General features: G+C 36.4%; 1 protein-coding gene across 5 annotated transcripts in view; it reads left to right on the forward strand.

Annotated features, from left to right (window-relative positions):
* Window positions 1-24,327, forward strand: part of STXBP5L (syntaxin binding protein 5L) — a 494,315-nt gene that overhangs the window by 53,795 nt on the left and 416,193 nt on the right. Inside the window, exon 1 of one of the 5 annotated variants that reach the window (XM_038003398.2) lies at window positions 12,091-14,468. The exons of the other annotated variants lie outside the window; for them this stretch is intronic. The gene's annotated coding sequence lies outside the window, so the exon portion shown is untranslated. Of the gene's footprint in view, window positions 1-12,090; window positions 14,469-24,327 lie in introns of those variants that run through there. 5 annotated transcript variants of the gene reach the window in all.

Raw genomic sequence — 24,327 nt, forward strand, 5'->3', positions numbered from 1 at the left:
TTGATGTTGGTGACCTACAGATGGGGTTTTGGTGTAGATAACCTTTTTATTAATGTTGATGCTATTCCTTTCTGTTTGTTAGTTTTCCTTTCAACAGTCAGGTCCCTCAGCTGCAGCTCTATTGGAGTTTGCTGGATTTCCACTCCAGACCCTGTTAGACTGGGTGTCACCAGTGAATGCTGCAGAACAGCAAATGTTGCAGAACAGCAAATATTGCTGCCTGATCCTTCCTCTGGAAGCTTCGTCCCAGAGGGGCAGCCACCTATATTAGGTGTCTGTCAGTCCCTACTGGGAGGTGTCTCCCAGTTAGGCTACAACAGGGGTCAGGAACCCACTTGAGGAGGCAGTGTGTCCGTTCTCAGAGCTCAAACACCATGCTGGGAGAAAGACTCCTCTCTTCAGAGCTATCAGACAGGGACGTTTAAGTCTGCAGAAGTTATCTGCTGCCTTTTGTTCAGCTATGCCCTGCCCACAGAGTTGGATTCTTGAAGCAGTAGGCTTTGTTGAGCTTGGTGGGCTCCACCCAGTTGTAGCTTCCTGGTCACTTTGTTTACCTACTCAAGCTTCAGCAATGGTGGATGCCCCTCCCCTAGTCAGGCTGCAGCCTCGCAGATCAACCTCAGACTGCTGTGCTAGCAGTGAGCAAGGCTCAGTGGGCGTGGGACCCACCGAGCCAGGCACGGGAGAAAATCACCTTGTCTGCTGGTTGGTAAGACCTTGGGAAAAGTGCAGTATTTGGGCGGGGAGTGTCTTGTTTTTCCAGGTAGTCTGTCACATCTGTCACAGCTTCCCTTGGCTAGGAAAGGGAAATCCCCTGACACCTTGTGCTTCCTGGGTGAGGCGACGCCCCACCCTGCTTCATCTTGCCCTCCGTGGGCTGCACCACTGTCCGACCAGTCCCAATGAGATGAACCAGGTACCTCAGTTGGAAATTAAAAATCACCCATCTTCTGTGTTGATCATGCTGGGAGCTGCAGATTGGAGGTATTCCTATTCAACCATCTTCAGTTGTGCGATTTTCTAGAGTAGTGCTAAGCTGCTTGGACTAGCAAGTCTGGGCTGGCTTTTTAGGTCTTCTTTCCTTTGTTCTTACTCTAGCTAAAGGTTTTCAATTTCATTTATTTTTTCAAAAAATTGATTTTCATTTTGTTGATATTTGTTTTTTTGGCCTCAATTTTATATCTTTAAACTCTAATGTTTATTATTTCTTTCCTTCTACTAATGTTGGTTTTGAATTGTTTTTGCTTTCTCTTTCTTGAGGTGCAGTGTTATGATGTAATTTTCTAATCTTTATGATGTAGGCTTTTTATTGCTATAAACAACTTTCCTCTTAGAACTGCTTTTGCTATATTTCATAGGTTTTAGTATGTTGTGTTTCCATTTTAATTTGTCTCAAGAAAATTTTCAATTTTCTTTTAAATTTCTTCATTAAACCATTCATTGTTTAGGAATATGTTGCTTAATAATTATGATTTTATACAGTTTCTGATGTTCCTTCTGTGGTTTATTTCTAATTTTATCCTATTATGGTCAAAAAAGTTTTTTAATGATTTTGACTTCTAAAAATTTATTAAGATTTGTTTCGTGACCTTACATATGGTCTGTCCCAGAGAATGTTGCATGTACTGTTGAGAAAAATGTGTATTCTGCAGCTGTTGGATGGAATGTTCTATAAATGTCTGTTTGGTCCATTTGGTCAAGAGTGCAGTTTAACTCTGATGTTTCTTATTTGATTTTCTGTTCAGATGATCTGTCTAATGCTGAAAGTGGAGTGCTGAGGTTTTCTACTGTTATTGTGTCACAGTCAGTCACTCTCTTTAGGTCGGTTAATATTTGTCTTATATATTTGGGTGCTCTAGTGTTGAGTGCATATATATTTATAATTGTAATATCCTGTTGTTGTATTAACCCCTTCATCATCATATAATGGCCTTCTGTATCTTTTTTTTAAATCATTCTTGACTAAAGTTTATTTTATCTGATATAAGTATAGCCACTCTTGCTCTATGTTGGCTTCCATTTGCATGTAATATCTTATTCACCCCTTCACTTTCAGTTTGTGCGTGTCTGTAGGGGTAAATTGAGTTTCTTGTAGACAGTATATAGTTGGGTCTTTTAAAAATCCATTCAGCCACTCTGCACTTTAATTTTTAAAATAAATTTCAATAGCTTTGGGGGTACAGATTGTTTCTGGTTACACAGATAAGTTCTTTAGTGGTGATTTCTGATGTTTTAGTGCACCTGTTACCTGAGCATTGTATACTATACCCAATATATAGCCTTTTATCCCTCCCCCATTCTGAGTCTCCAAAGTCCATTATATAACTCTTACACCTTTGCATCCTCATAGCTTAGCTCTCACTTAAAACATATGATATTTGATTTTTCATTCCTGAGTTACTTCACTTAGAATAATAGCCTCCAGCTCCATTTAAGTTCCTGGAGAAGACATTATGTCATTCCTTTTTATGGCTGAGTAGCATTCCATGGTGTATGTATACTATTTTTTCTTTATCCACTTGTCGGTTGATGGACACTTAGATTGGTTCCATATCTTTGCAATTGTGAATTGTGCCACCATAAACACGTGTGTGCCTGCGTCTTTTTCATATAATGACTTATTTTCCTTTGGGTAGATACTCAGTAGTGGGATTGCTAGATTAAATGGTAGTTTTACTTGTAGTTCTTTAAAGAACATCTATACTGTTTTCCATAGTGTTTGTACTAATTTACATTCCTATCAGCAGTGTAAAAGTGTTCCCTTTTTACCACATCCATGCCAACATCTATTTTTTTTTTTTTTTGACTTTTAAATTATAGCCATGCTTGCAGGAGTAGGGTGTAATCTCATCATGGTTTTAATTTGCTTTTCCCTGATAATTAGTGATGTTGAGTGTTTTTTCACATGTTTGTTGGTTGTTTGTATATCTCTTCTGAGAATTATTTATTCATGTCCTTTGCTCATTTTTTGATGGGATTATTTGTTTTTTTCTTGTTAATTTGAGTTCCTTGTAGATTCTGGATACTAGTCCTTTGTTGGATGGATAGTTTGTGAAGATTTTCTTTTACTAGGTGGGTTGTCTGTTTGCTGATTATTTCTTTTGCTGTACAGAAACTTTTTAGTTTAATTATGTCCCATTTATTTATTTTTGATTTTGTTGCATTTGCTTTTGGGGTCTTAGGCATGAATTCTTGCCTAAGTCAATGTCCTGAAGAGTTTTTCCAATGTTATCTTCTAGGATTTTTATGGTTTGAGGTCTTACATTTAAGTCTTTTATCTACATTGAGTTGATTTTTGTGTAAAGTGAGAGATGGAGATCCAGTTTTATTTTTCTACATGTGGCTTGCACTCTTTTAATTGAAGACTTTTGTCCATTTACCTTCAGGATTATTTTCTGTTGACATTTTATTACTTGTTTTCTGATTGTTTTGTAGATACTTTCTGTTTTCCTCTGTTGCTGTTTTCCTTTGTGGTTAAGAGAATTTCTCTGGTAGTATGTTTTGATTTTGTGCTGCTTATTTTTAGTCTATTGTTCATAGGTTTTTGCATTGTGGTTACCATGAGGCTTACAAAAATTCAGGTCATTTAAAACTGATTGTGACTTAACTTTTACTGCATAGAGAAGAAAAGTATTATAACAAAACCAAACTCTACCTTTTAACACCACCCCCCCAAATAATTTAGTTTATTGGTGTTTCAGTTTACATCTTTTTGTTTTATCTGTTCCTTGACCAGTTATTGTAGTGATTATTGATTTTAATAGGTTTTTGTCTTTTAGCCTTCATACTCAAGATAAAAATGGCTTATTCAAATTAGTTTTAGAGTATTCTGAATTAGTCTTTTTTTTCTTTTATCAGTGAGTTTTACACCTTCAAGTGTTTTCTTATTATACACTAGTGTCCATTTATTTTAGATTGAACAGCTTTTAGTATTTCTTGTAAGACAGGTCATGTTTTGATGAATTCTCTCAGCTTTTGTCTGTTTGGGAGTCTTTGAATGTGTTTAAATGATAACTTTGCTGGGCACAGTATTCTTGGATGGCAGTTTTTTCCCTTCTCTTTCAATATAACATCCCATTATCATCTGGACTGCAGGATTTCTACTGAGAAATCTGCTACAATCTGTATTCAGGATGCTGTTCAATGTGATGTTTCTTTTCTTTTGTTGCTTTGAGTATCCTATCTTTTCATTTCACTGATTATGATATGCCTTGGAGATTTCTCCTTTGGGTTGAATTTGATTGGTGGCCCCTGAACTTCCTGTACCTGGATGGTGTCTTCTTTCTCTAGCTTTTGGGATTTTTATCCATTATTATTATTTTTTTTACATATGCTTTCCAAGTCTTTTCCTTCTTGTCTCCTGAACAGTGGCCTGCTGTTTCTTTCCATTCTAGAGGGAGCTTATATTGAGCACTAGAACTAAAACAATTCACTGGAACTAACTCATTGCTCTTCCATTGTTGCCTGGTCTGTGGAAGACTTACAGTGAACAACAGAACTTAAATGCTGCTCTGGAATTAAAACCCTGCCCTGTTGTTTCCTGGACTGGGACAACTTATAGTGAGCACCAAACGTTAGACGTTGCCCTAGAACTGTATTGTTGCCCTGCCATTGTTTTCCAGTCTGGGGACGACTTAAGCAGAAAGTAGGACTTAATTCTGACATTTTAGTTTTCTCTGTAGGAGGGAGGTTCCAGGTCGAGCACCTGGGCATTGGGAAAAATCTGGTTAGAAATTTGGACCTTCCTGCAGATTGTGTTCTCTAAAGCCTTATGGTACCAGTCAGTTGCTTTTACAATTTTATTTATTTATTTAAAAAAATTTTTTTGTAGATTTTTCAAGTGCAATTTTGTTACATGGATATATTGGGTAGTGGAGAAATTGAGGATTTTGTACCCATGACCCAAATGGTTTATGTTGTACTCAGTAGGTACTATTTTATCCTTCGCCCCCCCCCACCCAACTCCTTAACTCCATCCCACCTTTTGGAGCCTCTAATGTTTATTATTCAACTCTGTATGTCTATGTGTGCACACTGTTTAGCTTCTACTAAACATATAGTTAGTGAGAACACGTGGTTTTTGACTTTCTATTTCTGAGTCATTTCACATCTTAGGATAATGGCCTCCAGTTCCATCCATATTGCTGCAAAATACACAACTTTATTCTTTTTATGGCTGAATAGTATTCCATGGCACATACATACATACACACACACGTATACATGCATCTCTATACACACATATATAAGCATCATGGAATAATACATATATGTACACATGCATATATGTGTATATATGTGTATGTGTGTATATATATGTATGTGCCATGGAATACTAGTATAATATACTACTATGATATACATGTGCACACGCACACATACGCGCACACACACACGTATATGACAGTTTTTTAACTAACCCTTCATATCATTCATTGATGAACACTTAGGTTGATTCCATGACTTTGCTGTTGTGGTTAGTGCTGTGACCTACTGTGACAAACAGGGAATGTGATGTCTCTAGCTTTATTCTTTTTACTTAGAATTTCGTTGGCTATTGGGACTCTTTTTTGGTTTATATGAATTTTACAATTATTCTTATTCTGTGGAGAATGGTGTTGGCATTGATAATTTGATAGGAATTGCATTGAATATGTACATTGGTTTGGGCAGTATGGTCATTTTAATGATATTGATTCTTCCAATCTATGATCATGGGTGTTTTTCCATTATTTGTGTCATCTATGATTTCTTTCATTGGTGTTTTGTAGTTCTCCTTGTAGAGATCTTTCACGTCCTTGGTTAAATGTATTTCTAGATATAAATTTTTCTAGCTGTTGCAAATGCAATTGAGTTCTTGATTTGCTTCTCAGCTTGATCATTATTGGTGTATATAAATGGTTTTTATTTTTATACCATGATTTTTATATTCTGAAACTTTACTGAATTCATCTATCAAATCTAGGAGTTTTTTGGAGGAGTATTTAGGGTTTTGTAGATATAAGAATATATCATCAGTGAACAGAGATAATTTGACTTTCTCTTTTCCAATTTGCATGCCTCTTGTTTCTTTGTCTTTTTTGTTGCTGTAGCTGTAGCTGGGACTTCCAGTACTGTGTTGAATAGGAGTGCTGGAGACTGGCATTCTTGTCTTTTCCAGTTGTTAGGGGGAATGCTTTCAACTCTACCTCATTGAGTATGATGTTGGCTGTGGATTTGTTGTATATAGCTTCTATAATTTTAAGATATGTTCCTTATATGCCTAGTTTGTTGAGAATTGTTATCATGAAGGGGTCCTGGATATTACCTAATGCTTTTTCTTCATCTATTGAGATTGTCATGTAGTTTTTATGTTTTTAATTCAGTTTATGTGGTGAATCACATTTATTGATTTGCATGTGTTGAATCATCCTTGCAATTCTGGAATAAAACTCACTTGATTGTGGTTTATTATCTTCTTGATGTGCTGTTGGATTTGGTTTGCTAGTATTTTGTTGAGGAGTTTTTGCAACTCTGTTCATCAGAGATGTTGATTATAGTTTTCCTTTTTGTTGTGTGTCTTTGCCTGGCTTTGGTATCAAAGTGATGCTAGCTTCCTAGAATGAGTTAAGTAGGATTTCCTTCTTGATATTTTGGCACAGTTTTAGTAGGACTACCATAAGTTCTTTTTTGTACATCTGGTATAATTCAGCTGTGAATTTGTCTGGTCCTAGGCTTTATCTTCATAGGAAATTCTTAAATTACTGATTCAATTTACTACTCATTATTGGTATTTTCTGGATTTCTATTTCATCCTAGTTCAATCTTGGGAGGTTATGTGTTTTCAGGAGTTTATCAGTTTCCTCTAGGTTTTTAGTTTGAGAGTGTAGAGGTGTTCATAGTGGTCTCTGGTGATGTTTTTTTGCATTTCTATAACATCAGTTGTAATGTCAGAAATTACCATTTCTAATTATGCTTATTTGAATCTTCTCTCTTTTATTCTTGGTTAATCTAGCTAGTCTATCATTTTCTAAAATATTTTCAGACTACTAACTTTTCGTTTCTTTGATTCTTTGTATTTTTGTTTGGTCTCAGTTTCATTTAGTTCTGCTCTGATCTTTGTTGTTTTTTTTTTTTTTTTCCTGCTACCTTTGGCTTTGTTCTTGTTCTTGAGGTGTGACAGTAGGTTGTCAATTGGAGATCTTATTATCTTTTTGAGGTAGGCATTTAACACTATAAGCTTGCCCATTAGCACTGCTTTTGCTGCATCCTGTATGTTTTAGTATGTTGTGTTTCTGTTTTAATTTGTTTCAAAAAATTTAAATTCCCAGCCTAATTTCATTATTGATGCAACAATCATTCAGGAGCAGGTTGTTTAATTTCCACATATTTGTATAGTTTTGATAGTTTCTGTTGTTGTTGATTTCCAGTTTTAATTCCACTATAGTCTGAAAAAAATACTTGATTTCAATTTAAAAGTTTTATTGACACTTGTTTTGTGGCCTGACATATGGTTTTCTTTTTTTGCAGGATGCTTCCTGTGCAGAACAGAAGAACATATATTATGTGGTTGTTGGGTAGAATGTTTTGTAAATTTCTATCTGTTCTATTTAGTCTAGAGACCAATTTAAGTACAGACTTTCTTTGTTGATTTTTCTGCCTCAATGATCTGTCTAATGCTGTCAGTGGGGTGTTGAAATCCCCCACTATTATTGTTTTGCTATTTATCTCTTAGATCTGGTAGAATTTGTTTTATGAATATGGGTGCTCTGGTGTTGGGTGCATATGTATTTAGAATTGTTATATTTTCTGGTTGAACTTATCACTTTATCATCATATAATGTCCTGCTTTTTTTTTTTTTTTTAACCGTTGTTGATTTAAAGTCTGTTTTATCTGGTGTAAGTATAGCTATTCCTGCTCATTTTTGGTTTCCATTTACATAAAATATCTTTTTCTACTTTTCAACTTTGAGTCTTTAAATGTCTTTATGAGTTAGGTGGGTTTCTTATAAGAAGCTATCGTTGGATCTTCTTTTTTAAAATTCATTCTGCCAATCTATATCTTTCAAGTTAGGCATTTAGTTCATGTACATTCAAGGTTTATATTCATATGTGAGGTTTTTGTTCCTGTCATAATGTTAATTGTTACTTAGATGGTTTGCAATCTTGGTTGTGTAATTGTTTTATAAGTTCTACAAGTTTTTATATTCTTGTGTTTTTATGATGGCATTGCCCATTCATTTCCACATTTTAAACTCCATTGAAAATGCATGTATAGCTAGTCTAGTAGTGATGAATTCCCTTAGCTTTTTCTTGTCTAGGAAAGATTTTATTTCATTTTCATTAATGAAGCTTAATTCAGCAGGATACAAAGTCTTTTACTGGATTTCTTTTTCTTCAAGGAGACTGAAAATAGGACCCCAGCATCTTCTTGTTTGGAAGGTTTCTGCTGAGAAGTCTACTGTCAGTCTGATGGTATTTCCTTTACAGCTGATTAGCCACTTCTTTCTTACCACTTTTAGGACTTTCTCTTTCATGTTAACTTTGGATCATCTGATGACTATATGCCATGGTGAAGTTTGTCTTGTAATGTGTCTTCCAGGAGTTTTATGACTTTCTTGTATGTGAATGTCTAAATCTCTAGCAAAACCAGGGAAGTTTTCCTAAATTATTCCCTCAATTTTTTTAATACTTTTTACTTCTTCTGAAATAATGATAACTCATAGATTAGGATGTTTAAATAATCCCATGTTTCTCAAAGGCTTTGCTCGTTTTTATTCTTAATTTTTTTTTTTTTTTTTTTTTTGTCTAATTGGGTTAATTAAAAAGCTCTGTTTTCTAGCTCTGAAATTGTTTTTGTTTGTTCTAGCCTGTTATTAGGGCTTTGATCTCTATTTTGTGGTTCCTTTAATGAATTTTCAGTTCCAGAAGTTCTTTTTAAAAAATAATTATCCTTAGTAAATTTTTGATTCATATTCTGAATTGTTTTTCTGATTACTTTGTATTGGTTTTCAACTGTCTCTTGGATCTTATTGAGCTTCCATACCATCCATACTTTGAATTCTTTATCTTTGAATTTTCATTTTGAATAGGATCCATTGCTAGAGAGCTGATGTGATCCTTTGCAGGTGATATAACACTTTGTTTTTTCATACTGCCAGTGTTCTTATGCTGGTTCCCTCTCATCTGAAGAAGCTTTCACTTCTTATCTTTGAGTTTAGTTTTGTTTTGATGGGACATTGTATTTCCCCCTTGAAGGTATGGTTGTCGTGTATGTCGTATATGATTGTTTGGCTTCATTTCTAGGTGCTTTCAGGTAGCAAGGCACTGTATAAGTTCCCTGGTTATAGATAGCCTTTGTGCAGTGGCTTTTTTAAATGCCAGTTTTAGTAGCGATGTCCTGGGCATTTGAGCAGGCTAACTGCCTTCTGCAGGAACAGGATTGTATTTGTCTCAGGAAGCTTATCTCATTCCTCAACACTGTGGACTTCCATTATCAAATTTTGTATTGTGTTGTGCAGTTCAACCCCCAGGCTAGTAGGTAGCACCTATGCATAAGAGTGGCTGTGGCAGAAGCAGATGGGTATGGGCTTGATCTTTGTTTACTGGGAGGTGCTCTCTGTTGTTTCAAGTGATGGGCTGGTCTGTGGAATGCCCAGTTTCCAGGAATTCCCTGCTGAGCTTCTGTAGATGGGGGGACAAAGCTGGGTGGAATTGGACAGCCAAGCTCACCCATGAATACCCTATTGACAAGAGCAGATATCAACACTGACAGGAGTGGCAGGGAGAGCTCCTGGTGAAATGTACTGAGTTCTCTGAAGGAGAGGAATTGACTGTACCAGCTTCATATCCTAGGCAGGTGGGAATGCAATGTATTTCCCTGTTATAACTCTCAGTTTAATCAGACGTGGTTGTCTACCTCCAGGCCACAGTGTAACTGAGGGCTGCAGAAAATTCCTGTCCTATGGCTGTCTGTGGAAGTGGCTTTGGAGTAGAACCTCTGATCTCAGCTGCAAACAGACAGCTTTGTGGTGTGCCTGGCCTCCAATGCAGGAACACTGCTGCTTTGTGTATAGATGGGGAGTGACTCCACTTTTCGGCATGTACAAGTGAATGCCAACTGTGATGTTGTCAGCTGATTGGGTTGGCCTGACCTAGACCCTGGAATGATCAGATGCCAGTTGTAGTGGAGTGGGCTAGGCAGTCCCCCAATTTCCAGGCCCCTAGATGGCCCCTTGGATGGTATGCATGAGTCCTGGGTGGACTGGACTGGTGGATTTGTCCTCAGGTCCCTACGGTTCAGGTGTTTCCTATGATAGGGAGGAGTGGGCTGGTCCCCAGTCCTCCAGCAGAATGCTCAGGCAGGGTGACCGTGCTGTGGATCTGCCACCAAGGGAGGGGGGACCTTTCTCTGCCTTGAGCAGTGGAGGCAGGCAGCTGTGATACACATGTTTTGCTCACACCTCCATCTGACAGCAGTGGCAGTGGTATCTGTCCTTGAGGCATATGAAAGTGCCTGACCTGCCTGCTTCTTTCTGGCCTTAGGGTGGCAGAGGCAGCAGTGATGGCAGGGGTCTAAGGGCAGAACACAGGCGTCTGGGATCTGGGCTCTCAGAGTGGTGCTGGCTTCAGTAGAAATGCTCAGATGGGGGCAGGGTGGCAGCACTGTGGGTCTGCCATGGTATGTGTGTAGCAGGGCAGGCCTCTCTCAGTGGAATCAGCAGTCAAGCAGTTATGGGATGCTTAGTTTGCTCACTTCTCTGTGCCTTGTGAAGGTGTTTGGCTGCCCTGCTTTCTCTCTGACCTGGTGGCTGGGGCAGTGATACTGATGGCAGACCCAGGGTAACACACAGGCCTCTGGGGGTTGGGCTGTCAGACTGGCACTAGGCTATAGCTGCTCAGGGCTCAAAAGCGTGTGGGACTTCACATGAGTTCGAAAATGCCTTTGTGTAATTTCTAGGCAGTTCCCTGTTATCCTGGAGGCCTGGGAGGACTGAGGGACTCTTCTGCAGATAGAATTGAAAAAGTCTATTATAGGAATGTGGAGCCCTAGGGGTCTCTCACTCACCTTTTCCCCACATCAGGGAGCTTCTACTAGCTTCACACCTCTCCCAGCCCAGTAGGCTGCTTGGATTCATTCTTATTTGCTTTCTGTGATTCTTATCACTTCTCTGTTGAATTCCAGTGTTCTCTCTTAGATAATTCATTCAAAGTGTGTATATTTACTTGAAATTTTGATTTTTCTTAATGGTAGAGGCACTACTTAATGGAAGAGGCACCTAGCTGCAGCAGGCCAGCCATTTTGAACCCTACTTCCAGTCAGTCTCTTAACTGTGGCATCCCTGGTGATCAGAGCGCAGAGTAGCTGCTGAGTTTCACACATCAGTTGCTATGATCAGCATCCTGCTTTTTGTTCCTAGTTCACCCCAGATGATTCAGCCACTCCACTCTCAGTACTTCCCATGAGATGGGACTGGAGTAGGTTTCCTGTTAAGACTCTTCTCTTAGACTCATGAAGAGATTGAAGATTCACCTCCAGTTCTCCTCTCTCACCTCAGAAATCACAGGTCTAGAGAAATTCTTTGTGAGTGATATTATGCCAGCTTGGGGGATAGGCTGATGGAGCCTAAAATGACTGTTTCTTTTACCAGTCATGGCTTCTCTTGATTTTGTGGACCCAGGTATTTTCTCCACTTCTCCTCCAAACCCAGAGTTCTGGTGAACTCAGGATAGTATTCTCATTTTTGAATAGTTCCTTGAATTTTTGTGTTGGGGAGTGATGCCAGGGCATCTTCTATTCTGCTATCTTGCTGATACCCTGAGATCTCCTGCATGCTGACTTTGTGTCCTACTATTTTGCTCAATTCATTTATTAGTTGTAATAGGATTTTTTTTTGGTGGGGGAAATCTTTAGCGTTTTACGTATGTAAGATCATATTATCTGCAAACAGATTACTTACTTTGTTCTTTCCAACTTGGATGGCTTTCATTTCTTTCTTTCCTTTTTTTTTTTTTTTTTTTTTTTTTTTTTGCCTAATCTCTCTGGCTAGAACTTCTAGTAAGTACCATGTTGAATAGAAGTGGTGAAAGTGGGCATCCTTTTCTTATTGTTGATTTTAAAAGAAGAGTTTTCAGTCTTTCACCACTGAGTATGATGTATGATGTATGGTATGGGTTATTCACATATAGCCTTTATCGTGCTGAGTTAGTTTCATTTTATTCCTGTTTGTTGAGAGTTTTAATTATAAAATGGTGTTGAATTTTGTCAAATGCTTCTTCTGCATCAATTGAGATTTGTGTGTTTTTTCCCATTCAGTCTATTGTTAGATATTACATTGATCAATTTTCATATGTTGAACAATTCTTGCATCCCAGAAATAAATCCTACTTGGTCATGGTGTATAATTCTTTCAATATACTGCTGTATTTGGTTTGCTAGTATTTTTCTGATAATTTCATGCCAGTGTTCATAAGCGATATTGTTCTGTAGGGTTTTTTTTTTCAAGTAGTGTCTTTGTGTGACTTTGTTACTAGGGTTCTGTTGGCCTTATAAAATGAGTTAGGAAGTACTCCCTCATCTTCAGTATTTGAAAAAGTTTGAGAAGGATTGGTTTTAATCCTTCTTTAAATGTTTGTTATAATTCCCCTGTGAAGCCATGTGGGCTTTTCTTTGTCAGGAGATGTCTTTTGTATATAATTATGGGGTATAATATGATGTTTTGATATATGTATATGTGGCAAAATGATTAAATTAAGCTAATTAGCATATTCATCACCTGAAATACTTATCTTTTTTGTAGTGAGAGCATTTAAAATCTGTTCTCTTAGAAATTTTCAAGTATATAGTATACTATTATCAACTATAGTCACCATGCTGTATAATAGATCTCTAAAACTAATTCTCCTGACTAACTGAAACTTTGCATTTTTTTCATCAACATCAGAGTTGAGATTTTTTTGACAACTGAGTCTGTTTCTTTACTTCTTGTAGGTCTATTCAGATTTTCTATTTCTCTGTGGTTTAGCACTGGTAGATTTTGTGTTTCCGGGACTTTGTCCATTTCATCTAGGTATTCAGTTGGTTGATGTGTAATTGTTACAGGATTGCCTTATCATTTTTATTTTTGTATAATGAGTAGTAATGTTCCATTTTCATTTCTGATTTTAGTAGTTTGAGTCTTCTCTTTTTTTCTTCGTTCATCTAGCTAAAGGTTTGTGAATTTTATTGATCTTTCCAAAGAACCAACTTTTGGTTTTGTTGATTTTTTTCTATTGTTTCTCTGTTTTGTAATTTATCTCTGCTCTAATCTATTATATCCTTTGTTCTGATAACTGTGGGTTTATTTTGTTGTTCTTTTTCTAGTTCCTTATGTTATAAAGTTGTTTATTTGAGACTTTTTTTAAGTAAACTAAAATTTTTGGCCTTAGCACTGTTTTTGCTGCATCCCATGAGTTTTGGTATGTTTTCATTTTCATTTGTATTTAACTATTTTCTATTTTCCCTTCATATTTCTTCTTTGATCAATTGGTTGTTTAACAGTGTGTTGTTTAACTTCTTCAAATTTGTGAATATTGCAGTTTTACATCTGTTGATTTCTAACTTCATCCCATTGTGGCTGGATCATCCTTTGTATGATCTGTATTTTTGAAATCTAGTGAAACTTAATTATTGGCCTAACATATGATCTGTCATGAAAAATGTTCCATGTGCACTTGATTAGAATGTATACGCTATGGTTTGGTTGAATGTTCTGTATATGTCTGTTAGATTAGTTGATTTATTGTGTTAAATTCTCTCTTTATCTTCTATCTGGTTGTTTTATTTAATATTGTGAGTATGACATTGAAGTATGCAACTACTATCATAGAACTGTCTATTCCTTCAATTTTGTCAGTTTTTGCTTCGTATATTTTGATGGTCTGTCATTAGATAAGTAAATATTATTGTTGTATTGAAACATTTTGTTAATATATAATTACCTTCTTTATCTCTTGTAAACTTTTTACATTTAAAATACATTTTGTCTAATATTAGTATAGACACACCTGTTCTGATAAGATGCTGAGAAAACTAAAGGAAGATATGGAGAAAGTCAAGAAAATTATGTATAAGCAAAATGGAAATATTGATAAAGAAATAACAAACAAAAAAATTAGAAATTCTAAAGCTGAAAATTACAATACTTTAAATAAAAATTTACCAGAAGGATTCAAAGACAGATTTAAGCAGACAGAAGAAAGAATCAGCAAACTTGAAGATAGGGCAATGAAAATTTTTGAGTCTGAAGAAAGAGAAAATGTGGAATGTAAGTGAATGGAACAGAAGGGACCTGTGAGACACCATCAAATGGACCAACATGTGTATTGTGGGATTCCCAGAAAGAAAAAAGAAAGATATTGAGAGAATATTTGAAGAAATAATGACTGAAACTTTCCGAATTTGATGAAAGAAATGAATATAAACATCCAAAATGCTCAACGACTTCCAGGTAAGATGCATTCACATTGAGACACATTATAATCAAACTTTTAAAAGGCAAAGCAAAGAAAGAATCCTGAAAGCATATTTAGTTTTCTAAGAAGATGCCAAACAGTTTTCCAGAGTAGTTGTACAATTTTATGTTCCCACCAGCAGTGTGTGAATGGTCCAGTATTTCCACATTATTACTGATAATAGTATATTGTATTATCAGTATTTTTAAGTTTTAGTCATTTTGATAATTCTGTAGTAAGAATTGTGGTACTAATTTTCATTTTGTGCTGGCTAATGATGTTGAATAAACAGATGTTATTTGCCATCTGTATAATATCTTCCTTGAAATATCTATTTATATTTGTTGCCCATTTTATATTTTGATGATTTCTTTTTTTAAAATAACTGAATAGATTTCATTTTGTATATATACCACATTTTTCTTATTTATTTATCTATTGATGGAAACTTAGCTTGATTCTATATCTTTGCAGTTGTGAATAGTGCTGAAATAAACATGGAACTGCAGATATTCCTTTGTTATACTAATTTCCTTTCCTTTGGATAAATACTCAGTAGTAGAATGCTGGATAATATGGTAGTTCTATTTTTAACTTTTTGAGGAACCTCAATATTGTTTTCCATAATGCCTATACTAATTTAGATTGCCACCACCCGTGTGTAAGAGTTCCCTTTCTCCACATCCTTTCCAGTATCTGTTATTTTTGTCCTTTTGATAATAGATATTTTAACTGGAATGAGATGATATCTCATTGTAGTTTTGATTTGCATGTACCTGATGATTAGTGATGTTAAACATTTTTCATGTTCCTTTTGACCATTTGTATGTCTTCTTTTGAGAAACATCTGCCCTGGTCTTTTGCCCAGTTTTTAATGGGATTACTTATTTGTTTGTTTTTGCTGTTGAACTATTTGAGTTCCTTATATACTCTGGATATTAGTCCCTTGTTAGGTGGATGGTTTGCAAATATGTTCTCTTATTAAACACGTAGCCTCTTCACTGTGTTAACTGTTTTCTTTGCTCTGCAGTAGGTTTTCATTTAATATCATCTTATTTGTCTATTTTTGTTTTTGTTGCCTGTGCTTTTAAGGTCTTTTTAAATAAATCATTTCTTATACTATGTCCTGCAGTGTTTTCCCTTTGTTGTCTTCTAGTATTTTTATAGTTCCAGGTCTTATGTCTAAGGCTTTAAGAATTTGGAGTTGAGTTTTGCACATTCTGAGAGATAGGGGTCTAGTTTTATTGTTCTACATATGGATATATCCAGTTTTCCTAACACGGTTTATTGAAGAGACTGTCCTTTCCCCATTGTATGTTCTTCACACCAAAATGAGTTGGTTGTGAATATGTGGATTTATTTGTGAATTCTGTGTTCTGTTCCATTGGTCTACGTGTCTGTTTTTATATCCGTATCATGCTGTTTTGTCTATATTGCCTTGTAATATATTTTGAAGTCAGGCAGTGTGATGCTTCCAGCTTTGTTTTTTCTTTAGGATTGCTTTTGCTACTCAGGTTCTTTTTGGTTTGGTATAAATTTTAGGATTTTTTTCTATTTTTGTGAGAATATCATTGATTTTTTAATAGAGATTGCATTGAATGTACAGAAGGCTTTGTGTAGTATGGTCATTTAAATAATAATATTTCTTCCAATTCATGAGCGTGGGATATCTTTCCATCTGTTTGTGTCCTCTTAAATTTCTTTCATCAGTGTTTTGTAGTTTTCCTTGGAGACGTCTTTCAACTCCTTTGTTAAATTTATTCCTTTTTATTTTGGTGACTGTTGTAAATGGGATTGCAGTCTTAATTTCTTTTTCAGCTTGTTCACAATTGATGTATAGAAATGCTACTGATTTTTCTATGCCAGTTATTTTATCCTGCATTTTAATGAATTTGTTTATTAGTTCTAAGAATTTTGTGGTGCAGTCTTTATTTATTTATTTTTTTTATTATACTTTAAGTTCTAGGGCACATGTGCACAACGTGATTGGGTTCTTTATAGGTTCTGGATATTAGCCCTTTGTCAGATGAGTAGATTGCAAAAATTTTCTCCCATTCTGTAGGTTGCCTGTTCACTCTGATGGTAGTTTCTTTTGCTGTGCAGAAGCTCTTTAATTTAATTAGATCCCATTTGTCAATTTTGGCTTTTGTTGTCATTGCTTTTGGTGTTTTAGACATGAAGTCCTCGCCCATGCCTATGTCCTGAATGGTATTACCTAGGTTTTCTTCTAAGGTTTTTATTGTTTTAGATCCAACATTTAAGTCTCTAATCCATCTTGAATTAATTTTCATATAAGGAGTAAGGAAAGGATCCAGTTTCAGCTTTCTACTTATGGCTAGCCAATTTTCCCAGCACCATTTATTAAATAGGGAATCCTTTCCCCATTTCTTGTTTCTCTCAGGTTTGTCAAAGATCAGATGGCTGTAGATGTGTGGTATTATTTCTGAGGGCTCTGTTCTGTTCCATTGGTCTGTATCTCTATTTTGGTACCAGCACCATGCTGTTTTGGTTACTGTAGCCTTGTAGTATAGTTTGAAGTCAGGTAGCGTGATGCCTCCAGCTTTGTTCTTTTGCCTTAGGATTGTCTTGGCAATGCAGGGTCTTTTTTGGTTCCATATGAACTTTAGAGCAGTTTTTTTCCAATTCTGTGAAGAAAGTCATTGGTAGCTTAATGGGGATGGCATTGAATCTATGAATTACATTGGGCAGTATGGCCACTTTCACAATATTGATTCTTCCTATCCATGAGCAGGGTATGTTCTTCCATTTGTTTGTGTCCTCTTTTATTTCACTGAGCAGTGGTTTGTAGTTCTCCTTGAAGAGGTCCTTTACATCCCTTGTAAGTTGGATTCCTAGGTATTTTATTCTCTTTGAAGCTATTGTGAATGAGAGTTTATTCATGATTTGGCTCTGTTTGTCTGTTATTGGTGTATAAGAATGCTTGTGATTTTTGCACATTGATTTTGTATCCTGAGACTTTGCTGAAGTTGCTTATCAGCTTAAGGAGATTTTGGGCTGAGATGATGGGGTTTTCTAAATATACAATCATGTCATCTGCAAACAGGGACAATTTGACTTCTTCTTTTCCTAACTGAATCCCCTTGATTTCTTTCTCTTGCCTGATTGCCCTAGCCAGAATTTCCAACACTATGTTGAATACGAGTGGTGAGAGAGGGCATCCCTGTCTTGTGCCAGTTTTCAAAGGAAATGCTTCCAGGTTTTGCCCATGCAGTGTGATATTGGCTGTGGGTTTGTCATAAATAACTCTTAATATTTTGAGATATGTTCCATGAATACCGAACTTATTGAGAGTTTTTAGCATGAAGGGCTATTGAATTTTGTCAAAGGCCTTTTCTGCATCTATTGAGATAATCATGTGGTTTTTGTCTTTGGTTCTGTTTATATCCTGGATTATGTTTATTGATTTGCGTATGTTGAACTGAAGAGCTTCTGCACAGAAAAATAAACTACCATCAGAGTGAACAGGCAACCTACAGAATGGGCGAAAATTTTTGCAATCTACTCATCTGACAAGGGGCTAATATCCAGAATGTACAAAGAACTCAAACAAATTTACAAGAAAAAAACAAACAAGTCCATCAAAAAGTAGGCAAAGGAATTGAGCAGACACTTCTCAAAAGAAGACATTCATACAGCCAGCAGACACATGAAAAAATGCTCATCATCACTTGCCATCAGAGAAATGCAAATCAAAACCACAATGAGATACCATCTCATACCAGTTAGAATGGCAATCATTAAAAAGTCAGGAAACAACAAGTGCTGGAGAGGATGTGGAGAAATAGGAACACTTTTACACTGTTGATGGGACTGTAAACTAGTTCAACCATTGTGGAAAACAGTGTGGTGATTCCTCAAGGATCTAGAACTAGAAATAGCATTTGACCCAGCCATCCGATTACTGGGTATATACCCAAAGGATTATAAATCGTGCTGCTATAAAGACAAATGCACACATATGTTTATTGCAGCACTATTCACAATAGCAAAGACTTGGAATCAACCCAAATGTCCATCAGTAACAGACTGGATTAAGAAAATGTGGCACATATACACCATGGAATACTATACAGCCATAAAAAGGATGAGTTTGTGTCTTTTGTAGGGACATGGATGCAGCTGGAAACCATCATTCTCAGCAAACTATCGCAAGAACAGAAAACCAAACACCACATGTTCTCACTCATAGGTGGGAATTGAACAATGAGATCACTTGGACACAGGAAGGGGATCATCACACACCAGGGCCTTTTGTGGGGAGTGGGTAGAGATGAGGGATAGCATTAGGAGATATACCTAATGTAAATGATGAGTTAATGGGTGCAGCACACCAACATGGCACATGTATACATATGTAACAAACCTGCACGTTGTGCACATGTACCCTAGAACTTAAAGTATAATAATTAAAAAAAGTGTATAATAAGCAGGAAAATAAAATGTACTTTTAAATAAAAAAATATACTTAATAAATATGTGAAAAAAGAGAAAAAAAAAAAAAAGAAAATTCTTTTCTTTAAGAATGTTGAATATGGCCCCCATTCCCTTCTGGCTTGTAGAGTTTCTGCCAAGAAATCTGCTGTTAGTCTGATGGGCTTCCCTTTGTGCGTAACCCGACCTTTCTCTCTGACTGTCCTTAACATTTTTTCCTTCATTTGAACTTTGGTGAATCTGACAATTTTGTGTCTTGGAATTCCTCTTCTCGAGGAGTATCTTTGTGGCGTTCTCTGTATTTCCTGAATTTGAATGTTGGCCTGCCTTACTAGGTTGGGGAAGTTCTCTTAGATGATATCCTGCAGAGTGTTTTCCAACTTGGTTCCATTCTCCCCGTCACTTTCAGGCACACCAATCAGATGTAGATTTGGTCTTTCACATAATCCCGTATTTCTTGGAGGCTTTGTTCATTTCTTTTCACTCTTTTTTCTCTACACTTCTCGCTTCATTTCATTCATTTGGTCTTCAATCACTGATACTCTTCTAGTTGATTAAGTCAGTTACTGAAGCTTGTGCATTTGTCACATAGTTCTTGTGTCATGGTTTTCATCTCTATCAGTTCGCTTATGGTCTTCTCTGCATTGATTATTCTATCCATTCTTCTATTCTTTTTCCAAGGTTTTTAGTTTCTTTGTGCTGGGTACGTAGTTCCTCCTTTAGCTCTGAGAATTTTGATTGACTGAAGCCTTCTTCTCTCAACTCGTCAAAGTCATTCTCCATCCAGCTTTGTTCTGTTGCTGGTGATGAGCTGCATTCCTTTGGAGGGGGAGACGTGCTCTGATTTTTTGAATTTCCAGCTTTCCTGCACTGCTTTTTCCCCATCTTTGTGGTTTTATCTGCCTTTGGTCTTTGATGATGGTGATGTAGTGATGGGGTTTTGGTGTGGGTGTCCTTTCTATTTGTTAGTTTTCATTCTAACAGTCAGGACCCTCAGCTGTAGGTCTGTTGGAGTTTGCTTGAGGTCCACTCCAGACCCTGTTTGCCTGGGTATCAGCAGTGGAGGCTGCAGAAGATAGAATATTGCTGCACAGCAAGTGTTGCTGTCTGATTCTTGCTCTGGAAGCTTCGTCTCAGAAGTATACCCAGCCGTGTGAGGTGTGAGGTGTCAGTCTGCACCTAGTCGGGGATGTCTCCCAGTTAGGCTACTCAGGAGTCAGGGACCCACTTGAGCAGGCAGTCTGTCCGTTCTCAGATCTCAACCTCCGTGCTGGGAGAACCACTGCTCTCTTCAAAGCTGTCAGACAGAGACATTTACATCTGCAGTGATTTCTGCTTTTTGTTTAGCTATGTCCTGTCCCCAGAGGTGGAGTCTACAGAGGCAGGCTGGCCTCCTTGAGCTGTGGTGGGCTCCACCCAATTCGAGCTTCCTGGAAGCTTTGTTTACCTACTTAAGTCTCAGCAATGGCTCAGCAATACCATTAAGGTATTTATATTTTAGAGATTAAGTCTGCCAGTTATAAAAATGTTTTCTGTTTGTTTTCTCTTTTTGTTTTCTTTTCTTATTTTGAAATAGGATTTTGCTCTGTCATCCAGGCTAGAGTACAGTGGCATTATTATGGCTCACAGCAACCTTGACCTTCCAGGCTCAACCAATCCTTTCACCTCTGCCTCCGCAGTAGCTGGGATCACAGGAGTATGCCACCATGCCTGGCTAATTTTTTTATTTTTTGTAGATGTGGGCTTCCCTATGTCAACCAGGCTGATCTTGGACTCCTGGGCGCAAGTGATCCTTCTGCCTCAGCCTCCCAAATATCTGGAATTACAGGCATAAGCCACCACACCTGGCTGTTTCTTCTTTTTCTTGTTCTTCTGTTTCTCTTTTCTTACCTTCCTGTGCCTTAATTGAACATTTTTAATGATTTAAGGTTGATTTATTTATGTTGTTTTGAGTATATTGCTTTGTAGAATTTTGTTAATGATTTTTCTTGGTAGTACAATAAACATGTAAATTATCACAGTATACTGGCATCAACATATTTTCACTCTTAATGAGGCTTGGAAACCTTACTTCCATTTAAGTGTCCTTACCCTAGAATAATATAATTTTCTTAAGCATTTTTTTACATACATTGAGCACCATATCAGGTAGTGTTATAATTGTAGCTTCAACATATAACTTAAGAAACTAATAAGAATTAAAATAGTTTATTATATTGAACCACATTTTCCACCCTTTCTTATGTTACTATTTCCTCTCTGACATTTCTTTCTTACCATTTCCTTTCTGTTAGGGAAATTCCTTTAGCCATTTTCAAGGGTAGGTTTTATAGAATCAAATTATCTTAGTTTTTCTTTGTCTGAGAATGTCTTTATTTCACTCTCATTCCTAAAGGATATTTTTTTCTGGGTATGGAATACACAATTATCAGTTTTATTTCAGAACCTGAAAAATGTAACATTTCCTTCTGGCCTCTATAGTTTCAGAAGAGAGACATGCTATCCTTCAAATTCATTTTTATTTGTAATGCAGTATTTTTTTCTGGCTGCTTTCCATATTTTTGTTTTGTTTTGTTTTAGTTTTTAAAGCTTAATTATAATGTGCCTTTGCATGCATATCTCTGAGTTTATCTCATTTGGTGTTTACTCAGATTTCTGCATCTGTAAGTTTACATTTTCAGTAAAATTGGGAAATTTGTAGTGATCATTATTTTTTAATTAAAAAAATTTAAATTAATATAATGGATATTTAAGCTATACAATGTCATATATATTTTTTTGAACTGATGACTATAGTCAAGTCACTTAACGTATCTTTGTCTTCATATACTCATATAGTTACCATTTTGAGGGGTGTTGAGCAGACTTAAGGTCTGCTCTTTTAGCAAACTTCAAGTATATAACACAGTATTAGTTGCTATAGTCGTCATGCTCTAAATTAGACCGCTAAAACTCGTTCATCCTATATAACTGAAACTTTGTACACTTTAACCAATATCTCTCCGTTTTCCCAACCTCCTTGCCACTGGTAGCCACCATTTTACCCTGCTCCTATGAATTCAACTTTTTTAGATTTCACATATATGTGTGATCACACATCGTTTTTCTATCTGTGTCTGGAGTTTTTCACTTATCTTAATGTCCTCCACATTCATCCATGTTGTTGCAAATGGGAGAAATTTCTACTTTTCTTGCTTTCCAACTTTTATTCTAGGTTCAGGGGGTACATGTTCAGGTTTGTTACATGGGTAAATTGCATGTCATGGGGATTTGGTCTACAGAATATATCATCCCTCAGGTAGTGAGTATAGCAGTCAATAGTTTTTCAATCCGTACCTTCCTTTCACCCGCCACCCTCAAATAGGCACTGATATTTCATCATTTTTATCGATGTGTACTCAATGTTCAGCTCCCACTTATATAAGTGAGAACATGCAGTATTTGGTTTTCTGTTCCTGTGTTAACATGCTTAGTATAATGGCCTCTAGCTCCATCTGTGTTATTGCAAATGAAATGATTTTATTCTTTTTTATGACTACATAATATTCCATGTTGTATATGTATTACACTTTCTTTATCCAGTTTACTATTGATGGACATTTAGGTTGATTCTATGTCTTTCCTATTGTGAATAGTGCTTCACTGAACATATGCATGCATGTGTTTTTGTGGTAGAATGATTTATATTGTCTTGGGTAAATACCCACTAATGGGATTGTTGAGTTGAATGGTAGTTCTGTTTTAAGTTCTTTGAGAATTCTCCAAACTGGTTTCCACAGGAGTGGAACTAATTTACATTGCCATCAGCAGTGTATTCCCTTTTCTCTATAACTGTGCCAATATCTGTTATTTTTTGACTTTTCAATAGCCATTCTGACTGGCATGATATATTTTGTTGTGGTTTTAATGTACATTTCTCTAATGACTGAGCATTTTTTCATATGCTTGTTGACTATGTGTATGTCTTCTTTTGAGTAGTGTCTGTTCATGTCTTTTGCCCAATGTTTAGTGGGCTTGTTTTTTGCTTTTTAATTTGTTTTTAAGTTCCTTGTAGTCTGGATATTAGACCTTTGTCAGATGCATAGCTTGCAAATATTTTCTCTCATTCCATAGATTGTCTGTTTACTCTGTTGATAGTTTCCTGTGCTGTGTAGAGAGGCAGTGAAAAAAGAAAACTTCAGGTCAATATCGTCTTTGAACGTAGATGCAGAAATCTTCAATGAAATACAAGCAAACTGAATTCAGCAGCACATCAAAAAGCGAATCCACTATGATCAAATACACTTTATCCCTAGAATGCAAAGTTTCTTCAACGTATGCAAATCAATAATTTTGAATCATCATATAAACAGAGCTAAAAACAAAAACCACTTGATCATCTCAATAGTTGCAGACAAAGCTTTCTATACAATTCGAGATCCCTTCATGTTAAAAACCCTCAACAAACTAGGCATTGAAGGAACATACTTCAAAATAATTAGAGCCATCTATGAAAATCCCACAGCCAACATCATACTGAATGGGCAATAGCTGTAATCATTCCCTTTGAAAACCACAACAAGACAAATACTCCCCCTTTTACCACTCCAGTTCAACATAGTGCTGGAAGTCCTTGCCAGAGCAATCAGGGAAGAGAAAGAAGTAAAGTCCTCCAAATAGGAAGAGAGGAAGTTAAACGATCCCTGTTTGCATACAGTATGATTTTATACCTAGGAAACACTGTAATCTCTGCCCCAAAGGTCTTTGATCTGATAAACATCTTTGACAAAGTTTTTTTTTATATTATACTTTAAGTTTTGGGGTACATGTGCAGAATGTGCAGGTTTGTTACATAGGTATACACGTGCCATGGTGGTTTGCTGCACCCATCAACCCGTCATCTACATTAGGTATTTCTCCTAATGCTATCCCTCTCCTAGTCCCACACCCCACAACAGGCCCGGTGTGTGATGTTTCCCACCCTGTGTCCTTGTGTTCTTATTGTTCAACTCCCACTTGTGAGTGAGAACATGTGGTGTTTGGTTTTCTGTTTTTGAGTTAGTTTGCTGCAAAGTTTTAAGATACAAAATTGATGTTCAAAAATCAATAGCATTCCTATACACCGAAACATCCAAGCTGAGAGTTAAATCAAGAATGCATTCCTCTTCACAATAGTCACAAAATGAACAAAAATCTAGGAATGCAGCTAATCTGGGCAGTGGAAGATCTGTACAATCAGAATTACAAAATATTGCTGAATGAAGTCAGAGATGACAGAAATGAATGGAAATACACTCCAATCTAATGGATAGGAAGAATCAATATTGTTAAGATAGTCAATGAATTTCTTGATTTCTACATAATTTCATTGTTTACTCAAAAATCATTCAGGAGTAGATTGTTTAATTTTCATATAATTATATG

This window comes from Chlorocebus sabaeus, chromosome 22 (genome assembly GCF_047675955.1).
Source record: "Chlorocebus sabaeus isolate Y175 chromosome 22, mChlSab1.0.hap1, whole genome shotgun sequence".
Lineage (NCBI taxonomy): Eukaryota > Metazoa > Chordata > Mammalia > Primates > Cercopithecidae > Chlorocebus > Chlorocebus sabaeus.